Genomic DNA, 8,760 nt, shown 5'->3' on the forward strand with positions numbered 1-8,760 from the left:
AAACTGGAGTCATTGCATGGCTTAAAAAAGCCTCTGTATGGATGAAGGACTGTAGGAACTCGACGAGTCGCTTGGTAGACTCGGCGAGTCACATGAACATAGCCATGAACTCGACGAGTTGGAAGAACAACTCGGCGAGTCCCATGAAGATTGCCTAAAACTCAACGAGTCAGTAGGATGGCCCAACTATTCCGTTAGAGTTTTCCCCGTCATAAGATGCGCGTGGACTTGTCGAGTTGCAAGAGAGAAGCTCGACGAGTGGCCATTGAGTTTCAGTCGCGAACCGTGGGAACTCAATGAGTCACTTTGGTGATTCGGCGAGCAGACAAGTATTATGAGGAACTTGGCGAGTTGCCAAGAGCACTCAAGGAGTTGAGGTCAACATGGACTGTTGAACTTGATAGTTGACTTTGACTTTGACCAAGGGTTGATCGTTTTCACTTTTAAGTATGATTGGTACGCGGATATTTATGAATTGGATCATTGATGGTTATAGGTGTTGGAGTTTGGGGCCGTGTTTCAGGAGCGTGATTTTTATGGTTCAGTTCGACATTTCAAGGTGAGTTATCCTCACTATATTAACAGAGTCTAAGGGCACCAAGGACAGCCCTTTCTCGGATCGTACACTTGTATTGGTTTAATATGCTTACTGATCTGTTAGATCGGCGTCCTGGTATCTAGGATGGTATATTGTTAGTGACCTGGTTTAGGTCGATATCCTGGTATAGTGGATGGTATACTGCTAGTGACCTGATTTAGGTCGATATCCTGGTTTAGAGGATGGCATATTGTTAGTGACCTGGTTTAGGTCGATATCCTGGTATAGAGGATGGCATATTGTTAGTGACCTGGTTTAGGTCGATATCCTGGTATAGAGGATGGCATATTGTTAGTGACCTGGTTTAGGTCGATATCCTGATATAGAGGATGGCATATTGTTAGTGACCTGGTTTAGGTCGATATCCTGGTATAGAGGATGGCATATTGTTAGTGACCTAGTTTAGGTCGATATCCTGGTTTAGAGGATGGCATATTGTTAGTGACCTGGTTTAGGTCGATATCCTGGTATAGAGAATGGTATATTGTTAGTGGCCTGGTTTAGGTTGGTATCCGGTGTATAGGAAGTATGTTGATTGTTACCTGCTTTAGGTCGGTATCTTGGTTAGGATGTTGCTATGTTATATGATCTGTTAGATCGGTTGTTTTGTCTATGTTTAGTTATGTGATTATCTGTTATTTTTGCACATGGCTGTTGTTTGGGGTTGGGTTGAGTCGGGTCCTGCTTTGTGCTGTAGGCCAACATACCTAGGGCGGACCGGATAGACTACAGACCCAGAAGGGTACATTGTCAGGCCAAAGGCCCAGTGAGCAGTCCAGATAGGCTGTAGGCTCAAGAGGGCGGTCCAGACATGCCGAGGCTCAGAGAGTGGACCAGATAGACTGAAGGTCCGGTGCGGGTGGTCCAGTCGTACTGTAGACTCAGGGAGTGGACCAGGTGGGCTGAAGCCCCAGTGTGGGCGGACCAGCCACACTATAGACTCGAGATGCATGCCTGTTTTGTATTTGATATATGATATGGATTTGGTATTATGAAGTTGGTATTTTGGGGGTAACTCACTAAGCCTTCGAGCTTACATTTATCGATTATTGTTTCAGGTTTGGCGGATGACCACGTGAAGGCGAAGGCGTGCCAGTACAGTTTCCTCGGTTTATGTTTATGATTTCTGGGAACTCTGATATGAAACTGTTTGGAAACCTTTTGTAATAACTATTGGTATTTTAAATGTTTTTGAAAAGTTTTAAATTGGCTTGAATTTTATGGGTGTTACAAGTTGGTATCAAAGCCTTGGTTTGAGTGAATTGGAGGAACACTCGTGTGAATCCAGTCTCAAATCAAGGAAAAAAATTTTTAAAATGATTTCAAAATGGTTTTCAAAGTAAGTAAAGGAGGATGCAGAGTGTACGGTCAGCCAGAGCCAGTAAGTAGACCCCAAAATACCATACAAGTTATTTGATTATGTGATATGTTAGAACAACATGCTAGTACTAGGCTAGGGATCCTCAGGAATTGCATGATAGAATTTCCTGATTACATGATGCCTGCTAGTCTAGGCTTCCTTTATATGAAATTGACATCATTATTGAAGTTACTTGTGTATGCATAACAGTTGTATATAATTAAGATTGTATAGTCTGAGAATGTTTGATCTGACCTTATGTTCTGTTCTTATTGATTAGGGCTTAGGGTAGGATTGGATATTCGAAAGTATATAGGGTCCAGCGTTATGTATGGTTAGCATACACTAGTGCTATAGGGGTTGGTGGAAGTTTCATGAATGGGTGGGTAGTGAGAGGCCGTGAGGCCAGATATGTGATATTTAGTAATCCTCTAGGAGTGAGGAATGAGCGCTTGCAGTGTCTTGTATATGGTTAGGGTGTTGTGGTGATACTTGCGACAAATATGGGTAGGTGTGGAAGGTAGTATGGGCCCGTACTACTGAAAGCACAAGACCCATACGCGTAGCAAGGAAATCACAATCCCTGGGGTTTTTGGTAGGGAGTTGGTTCCCTGATTGTTATGAGGAGCATCTGATGTTTTTCAGTATTTTTTCTTCATGGTCGTTACACGGCGATTCGTGATTGGATCCGGGTCAGGATCAGGAAAGGGTGGACAGGAGGCACCGATAGTGCTCGAGACTATCGGCCAGATGAGGCCAGATGAGATGGATGACATGATCCGGGATATCCTGCATGATGAGGTTACAGCTATTTTCCGGGCACAGTTGCTAGAGATGTTTGGGTCAATCAAGACCTCTATGGTGGAGTATTTCGATGATCGTTATGCAGCCCTTACTGAGGCAGTTGTCGCGGCAGCCACAGCAGCTATATCAGCGACAGGGGTGGGAGTTGGTCGAGTTTTTTAGTACGGGGATTTCGATAACACGAAGCCCCCGACGTTTGATGGTACCCAGGATCAAATCGTGGCTATGAGGTGGTTTTCAGACGTGGAGGGATGTTTCTTCACATGTTCTTGTCCTGCTGACCAGAAGGTCAGGTGTGCTCTGAACCTGCTGAGGTCCGGAGCAAAGGATTTGTGGAGGTTGATTATGGGATGGTATTCAGATGAGCAGCGTGCTGCGGTTACTTGGGATCGATTTCGAGATATGTTCCATACCCGTTACGTCCCGCAAGTTGAGCGGGAGAGGCTAGTGCAGGAGTTCTTGGATCTGCGTCAGGATTCAAAGTCGTTCATGGAGATCACTCGCATGTTTACTGAGAGGGCGATGTTTTTCCCCGAGTTTGCTTTGGAGTAGGCTCAGATGAACCGATATCTGAGTATGCTCAAGACAGATATCGAACAGTTGGTGTCCACACAGAGATGTGATACCTTGTTGGAGTTGTTGGAGGCCGCTAGGTTGCATGAGCTTGAGATTGAGTTGCAGTTGCGAGAGCAAAGGCAGGCCTCGGTGCAGTCGCAGCCGGTGCCAAAGCGGTCCAAGACCGTTGATTCTAGGGTTGGAGGTCAGAGCGGCCGCACTTGTGAGAAGTGGAAAGGGTCATTCCAGAGTTTGTAGGTCTGGTGGTGCGTGCCGCAAGTGCGGGAAAGAGGGGCATTATGCGAGGGTCTGTTGTCAATTGACCCCGAATCAGGACATGAAGATTTGTTATCATTGTCAGTAGGCTGTTCACGTGAAGACCAACTGTTCTCAGCTTGTCGCAAGGCCGGTGCAGGCTCTAGTATCGGCTACATTGAGGATTACTGGCGGGGGTCAGGGTGTTGCAGAGCCTCCGAGGGCTCAGGGGCGTGCCTTCCAGCTTACAGCCGTGGAGACCAGGACAGCACCAGATGCGGCTACTGGTATGTTTCTATCTTGTATCCTATTAATTATGATGATACTGTGAATTCTATTCCATACTTTTATGCATATGTCATGGCAACATAGTATAGTTTGAGGGATTTAGTAGCAAGGGGTTATAGTCAGTTAGTATCCAAGGGTGTTGGTGATCAAAGGCTAGGATCTTTGTTCCAGGAATAGTAGTTGTAAATCGGAGATACAAAAGTGTTTAGATGAGATTTGGGTACTTTTGAAGTTCGGTTGCACCATGAGAGAAAGGTTGTCTTGTGGAGGTTGTTCGCTCCAGGATAGCGATCCATAGATAAGGATGATAAAACCAGTATGGACGGATAAGTTGTGTTGACTGCACCATCAGCAGGTAATAGCTAGTGTCCCAAGTGGGGAAGAATTGGAAATTCTCGATTGAGTAATAGTCATTGCGGGCTACTTAGCCCATGTGGTAGGAGCGCGGGTGAATGTTTGGGTCGCGACTGCTCGAATAGGTGGAGAATCGTCATGAGGTCTAGCGTTAGGCCGAGATTATGGTCTGAGGAATGGATCCAAAGTTCGAAACACCAAGTAGGTGAGAACCATTTGCATGAGAAGGGTCACCGAGAGAGGATGGCCTAGGGCAATGCTCAATTATTCAAAGCGGTCCGGGTAGACTGAAGGCCAGTGGGGTGTACCAGTCAGGCCGAAGGCTCGGGGAACGGTCCAGACAAGCTGAAGGCCGGAGAGGCAGTCCAGACACGCTGAAGGTTCTGAGAGTGGTCCAGATAGACGGAAGGCCTGATAAGGTGGTCCTGTCATACTGAAGACTCTATATGCATGGTAGATCATTGTGTGGGTTAGATAGTTATATTATCAGGTTCCAAGAGGATATATGATATGGTGTAAGAGTTTGCCCTACAAGTGGATATTGTGGAGTGTGGTTCAGTACTGTGATGCTTGTTGGTGTTGTGAAGGACCTTGATTAGGCCTTCTTAAGCAAGGAAGGAGGTGAGTACCTCCAGAATGGCGAGTTAGACATCAAGAATGTCGGCGGCAGCGTCGGTAAGTACTAGGAGCATCACAGTCATAAGACGTGGGCATATAGATTCTTTTGATTTTGTCACATGCGAAGGGTGCGTGCAGGTTAGATCTTTCTGTAATCGTCTATGACGGCACATTATATGTGGGTAGGGATGAGGCGGTCCTACTCTATGCAGTAGGCCAAGATACCCGGTGCGAACCGACGGTGAGTTGTAGGAACGAATGGTTCAGGAGAAAAGTAGAGTTTGGGCAGAGGGTTGGGTGGACCAGGATGGTCCGGTTAGACTGAAGGTCTGGTAAGGCAGTCTAGTTAGTTCACCGCTCGACGAGTGGTCCGGGGAGGCTGTAGGCCCTGAGAGGCGGTCTAGTCATGCCGAAGGCTCGGTGTACCCTAGTTTGGTAGTCTATGGAAGCATTAATTGTCATAGCAGCGAGTAACCTGTGGTTCTAATTTTGGTGGGAAGCCTTGAATTATCAGGAGATGGTTAATCAGTCTAAGGGATAAGGGGAATGGAAGTAGCAACGGATCAGTAGATAAGGTCTGTCAGGAAGATAGATCGGTTTCGAATGTTTCACGAGGTTATGAATTGATTATCTTCAAGGTAGGGAATTAGGTTGGGTTGCTCTCCTTGGTAACCATTATGAGATTAAGTGGTGGAGGTACCAATCAGGATGTCGGGTTGTCGAGGACGGTAAGGAATGATTTCGAGGACGAAATCGAATTCAACTGGGGGAGAATTGTAACATCCCAAGTTCATAAGGAGGAGTTCTGGGGTTCTAGATATAAATAAAGGAGCAGACTCGATGAGTAGGTGTCTTAACTCATCGATTCAGAGCGGGTGTTGGGCACGTATTAAGTGACCAACTCGATGAGTCGGCGGCTGGACTCGGCGAGTTGGTGCTGGAAAGAGAAAACCCTAAAATTTAGGGTTTGCACCCAATTTAAAGGATCTTATGTCCTCACCTCAGCCCCCTAACTACCTCTTGACGGCCAGCAGCAACCCTAAACGACCCAAGCCCCATTTGTGAGTGAAAGAAGGCAGAAAGTGTCTTTTGAAGCAATTGTAAGAAGAAGGCTAAGAGGATTTGATCATAGAAGAGCTGGAGGATTCGACTCTTTACTGTGGGCATCAGTTTGAAGGTAACAAGTTGGTACCTTGACTCTATTGCATTTAGAACTATTCATGAATAAGATTTGGGGGCCATTTTAGCATGTTTAGGATCCATTTCGGGTATTGAGTCCAGATCTATGGTTGCAGCTCCAGATCTAGACTTGTCTTGGTCCAAGAAGTAATAAAGTATCAGCCTTTAGATTGGTTATGAAGCATTCTTGTCTTAAACCCTAGCCCTAGCTTGATTTGGGCCATTAGCACTTTGTATTCACGTAAAGTTTGCAACTTTACATGACAATCAGGCCTTAGGAGGATGGATCTGTAAACTGGAGTCATTGCATGGCTTAAAAAAGCCTATGTATGGATGAAGGACTGTAGGAACTCGACAAGTCGCTTGGTAGACTCGGCGAGTCACATGAACATAGGCATGAACTCAACGAGTTGGAAGAAAAATTCGGCGAGTCCCATGAAGATTGCCTAAAACTCGACGAGTCAATAGGATGGCTCGGCGAGTCCGTTAGAGTTTTCCCCGTCATTAGATGCGCATGGACTTGTCGAGTTGCCAGAGAGAAGCTCGACGAGTGGCCATTAAGTTTCAGTCGCGAACCGTGGGAACTCGACGAGTCACTTTGGTGACTCGGCAAGCAAATAAGTATTATGAGGAACTCGGCGAGTTGCCAAGGGCACTCGAAGAGTTGAGGTCAACATGGACTGTTGACCTTGATAGTTGACTTTAACTTTGACCAAGGGTTGACCGTTTTGACTTTTGAGTATAATTGGTACACGAATATTTATGAATTGAATCATTGATGGTTATAGGTGTTAGAGTTTGGGGCAGTGTTTCAGGAGCATGATTTTTGTGGTTCAGTTCGACATTACAAGGTGAGTTATCCTCACTATATTAACAAGGTCTACAGCACCAAGGTCGGCCCTTTCTCAGATTGTACACTTGTATTGGTTTAATATGCTTATTGATCTGTTAGATCGGCGTCCTGGTATATAAGATGGTATATTGTTAGTGACCTGGTTTAGGTCGATATCCTGGTATAGAGGATGGTCTACTGTTACTGACCTGGTTTAGGTCGATATCATGGTATAGAGGATGGCATATTGTTAGTGACCTGGTTTAGGTCGATATCCTGGTATAGAGGATGACATATTGTTAGTGACCCGGTTTAGGTCGATATCCTGGTATAGAGGATGGCATATTGTTAGTGACCCGGTTTAGGTCGATATCCTGGTATAGAGGTTGGCATATTATTAGTGACCTGGTTTAGGTCGATATCCTGGTATAGAAGATGACATATTGTTAGTGACCTAGTTTAGGTCGATATCCCGGTATAGATGATCGCATCTTGTTAGTGACCTGGTTTAGGTCGATATCTTGGTATAGAGGATGGTATATTGTTAGTAACCTGGTTTAGGTCGATATCCTGGTATAGAGGATGGTAGATTGTTAGTGACCTGGTTTAGGTCGGTATCCGGTGTATAGGAAGGTATGTTGATTGTGACCTGGTTTAGGTCGGTATCCTGGTTAGGACGTTGATATGCTATATTATCTGTTAGATCGGTTGTTTTGTCTTTGTACTGTTATGTGATTATAAGTTATGTGTGCACATGGCTAGTTTGTTTAGGGTTGGGTTGAGGCGGGTCTTGCTTTGTGCTGTAGGCCAACATACCCAGGGCGAACCAGATAGACTGCAGACCCAGAAGGGTACATTGTTAGGCCGAAGGCCCAACGAGCGGTCCGGATAGGCTGCAGACCCGAGAGGGCGGTCCATATGTGCCAAGGCTCGGAGAGTGGACCAGACAGACTGAAGGCCCAGTGCAGGAGGTCCAATCGTACTGTAGACTCAGGGAGTGGGCCAGGTGGGCTGAAGGCCCGGTGTGGGCGGACCAGCCACATTATAGACTCGAGATGCATGGTTGTTTTGTATTTTATATATGATATGGATTTGGTATTACGAAGTTAGTATTTTGGGGGTAACTCACTATGCCTTCAAGCTTACATTTATCGATTATTGTTTTAGGTTTGGCGGATGACCACGGGAAGGCGAAGACGTGACCATACACTTTCCTTGGTTTACGTTCATGATTTATGGGAACTTTGATATGAAACTGTTTGGAAACCTTTTGTAATAACTATTGGTATTTTAAATGTTTTTAAAAAGTTTTAAATTTGCTTGAATTTTATGGGTGTAACACACACTATTATGTTGCAATGTCCTAAGAAGTGTTAATTGTGAAACTATTCCACATTCCTTAAGATAGTCGTGGAACTTGATAGTAAGATACTCACCACCTCTGTCATATCAGATCATCTTTATCTTCCTGCCCAATTGATTCTCTACCTCGTGTTTCAACTCTTTGAACTTTTTAAAGGTTTCTGATTTATGGTTGATTAAGTAGATATACCCATATATGTTATAATAATCTGTAAATGTCACGTAGAATCGATTAGTATCCCTTGTGGTAGATCTGAAGGATCCATACACATCTGTGTGTATGAGATCCAACAAACCTTCACCTCTTTCACAAGACCTACTGAAAGGTGATTTTTTTCATCTTGCCCAAAAGACAAGACTCACATTCATCATATAACCTTAGGTCAGATGATTCCAACACTCCATTCTTTTGGAGTTGAGCAATGCATTTCTTGTTAGTGTGCCTAAGACAATAATGCCACAAGGATGCTTTGTCTACACCATTAGACGAATTAATATGAACTACACTACTACCCAAGCTATCAACACAATTCACTGGTTCATACATACCGTTAC

This window comes from Lactuca sativa, chromosome 1 (genome assembly GCF_002870075.4).
Source record: "Lactuca sativa cultivar Salinas chromosome 1, Lsat_Salinas_v11, whole genome shotgun sequence".
NCBI classification, from domain to species: Eukaryota; Viridiplantae; Streptophyta; class Magnoliopsida; order Asterales; family Asteraceae; genus Lactuca; species Lactuca sativa.